We start from the raw sequence: 2,915 nt of genomic DNA, 5'->3' as shown, positions 1-2,915 counted from the left end.
AGTTTGTGTCACTTCTCGAATTCATGCTATGGGGGCTGAGGCTTGACTTACATTTGACTTTCACCTGAAGCAGAGGAGGAATATCTTGATGCTAGCACAGTATTGAGAAACCATGAGGAATACTTTGTACTCAGATATAAGATTATTTCTACAAGTGCCACAATCCACAGACTCTACCAAGCCTTGCAGCCTTTGTGAAAAGACTGCAAGGCTAATAAGGAAACATGAGCTAATAAGGAAATGGGATCTGGAGCTTCCAGTGAGGGCAGAATCAGAGGTGATCTCCTACCTAGTATTTATACCTCTTTCTCCAAGGCCTAGACAAACCTATCATCTCGAAGTCTACTACTCTTCCTCTGTACTGTATCTTAACAGTACACCTTAGATTTTTGGGGGCAAAGTTAAATTTTTAAATATTTTCTCCCATAATTATCTAAAGCATATCAATACTTGTCTATTCTAACCACCAGCACTAAGCATGCCAGCCAAACCAGACCCCTTACCATTTCCCAAATATATGCTATAATTTTCTCCTTCTTTTTGCTATGCTTTCTAAGAAATATTTTTCTTCTTTCCTTCAATTTTGTATATTTCATCCCAGCTCTATCCAAATCCCATTGTTCTCTGAAAGCTATCCTAACTGTGGTAGCCTAAATGGTCTTTTTCCTCTGAACTTTGATAGCTTTTGGTTATGTTTCTGTAAGAGTTACCAAATGTTATTTTATATTTTAGTTACTTTGGGTTCATGTTTTTAAAAATAACTTTATTGATACATACTTTATATATTTTCCTATCATATAATTTACTTAAAGTGTATAGTTCAATGATTTTTAGTAGTATATTCATAGTTGTACAACCATCACCACAATGAATCTTAGAACAATTTCATCTTGCCAAAAAGAAACCCTGTACTCATTAGCAACCGCTACCCATTCTCCCTTGCCTCTAGCTCTTGGCAACCACTAATCTACTTACTGTCTCTACAGATTTGCCTATTTTGGAGGACTTCATATAAATAGAATCATACAGTAGGTGTTCTTTTATGACTGGTTTCTTTCACTTATGTGTCAGAATAACATTTCCAAGATTCATCCATGTTGTAACATGTATCAGCACTTCATTTCTTTTTGTTGCTGAATAATGTTCTATTGTATGTAAATACCATATTTTATTTATCCTTCATCAGTTGGTAGAGATTTCGTTTGATTCTATTTTTTGACTATGATGAAAAATGCTGTTATGAACATTCATGTGTAAGTTTTTGTGACGATGTATGTTTTCATTTCTCTTGGGTATATACCTGGGAGTAGAACTGCTGGGTCATATGGTAACTATTTTTTTTAACCTTTTGAAGAACAGTCAGACTATTTTCCAAAGTGGCTGCACCACTTTTTCATCCCCAGTATTAGTCTATAAGGGTTCCAATTTCTCTACATCTGCACCATCACTTATTAGCTGTCTTTTCTATTTTAGCCATCTTAGTGGGTATGAGTAGTAGCTCACTGTGATTTTAATTTGTATTTCCCTGATGGCTAATGATGTTGATCATCTTTTCATGTGCTTATCCGTGATTTTTATATCTTTTTTGGAGAAATGTCTACTCAGATCTTTTGCCCTTTTTAACTTGGATTTTTTTTTATAGGTTCATGTTTAATCTCTGTTACCATACAGTAAATCTCTTGAAGGCAGTGATTGTATTTGAACAAAATCATGAACATTCTACTATGTTGTTATCCAGCACACTATAAATATGTGACTTGGCAAGTTAGTTAATTTTCCCACATCTCGGTTTTCTTGTCTGAAGAATGATGATAATAATACGTACCTTATAGAAGGGATGTGAGGATTAAATAAAAATAATCCCTAGACAGAACCCCTAGGACAGTGCCTGGCACTTATAAAATAACCAATAAACATTACCTATTATTCTTACTAGTTTTTATACCTTGCAATATATAGTACAGTTTCTTACACACAGTAGGTACTCAATGTCTATCTGTGAATGAATTAATTAGGGATTAAAATTATTTTAGCTCATTTATAGTTGTAGTTATGAGTAGCTATCTATGAAAAGGTCAAACAAGCCAATATGGAACCAACACAGGCTGAGCAAGTGGATAAAATTTAAAAGATAGTCACTTCAACTCCCAAAACAATCAATAAGGAAAACACCGCACCAGATCTAAGATAAACCCCTAAATGGAGTGAATTCAATGGGAGTAGCCATGAAAAATGCTTTTATAGCTCTAACAAATGCTTAGTCAAAGACTCCAAAGATATCCAAAGATGTCATGTCATTATTTGAATCTTCAAAATAAAAGGGCCTAAACTTCAATAAAGAAGCCCAGAGACATATTTAAGGAGACATTTTAATCTATCAATTCTACAGCAATAGCAAACTGTGGTAGAGGAAGAACTGCTGAAAATCAAACTACTAGACCTTATATCACAAAACTGGCCGAAGACTTACTCTTGGCCCCTATAAATATAGAAGCCAACTCCTCCTCAGGATCGATTGAAAGACTAGAGCTCCCTCTACTTTCAGTGCTGCCCTAAACATAGAGTAACCGGTTTTTTGAGATTTGGACAATTGGCAGGAAGATGGCAGAACTTTAAACCATCCTAGGCCAATATGGATAAACCAGACTGAGAGGGATTTAGCAGTGGAAATAAATCAAAACCTTGCATGCTAGCCTAAGCAACTGGCCTTCATCTGATAAGCAATGAGGAAACACGGGGTAAAGGCAGGAGGAAAAGAGATGGGTTGAAATCATGAAAGCAGTGCTTTAGAAAGGACAGTCTGAATCAGAGGTGGCTAAAATAAAGGTAGGAGTGGGTTTAGGAGGCATGAGGTCCTGATATACCTTGAAGACAAAAAAGACAATAAGCATAAATCTTGGGCAAGAGAGTTCTGA

This window comes from Pongo pygmaeus, chromosome 2 (genome assembly GCF_028885625.2).
Source record: "Pongo pygmaeus isolate AG05252 chromosome 2, NHGRI_mPonPyg2-v2.0_pri, whole genome shotgun sequence".
Taxonomy (NCBI): Eukaryota; Metazoa; Chordata; class Mammalia; order Primates; family Hominidae; genus Pongo; species Pongo pygmaeus.
The sequence above is the reverse complement of the archived record's forward strand: the minus strand, read 5'-3'. Positions refer to the sequence as shown.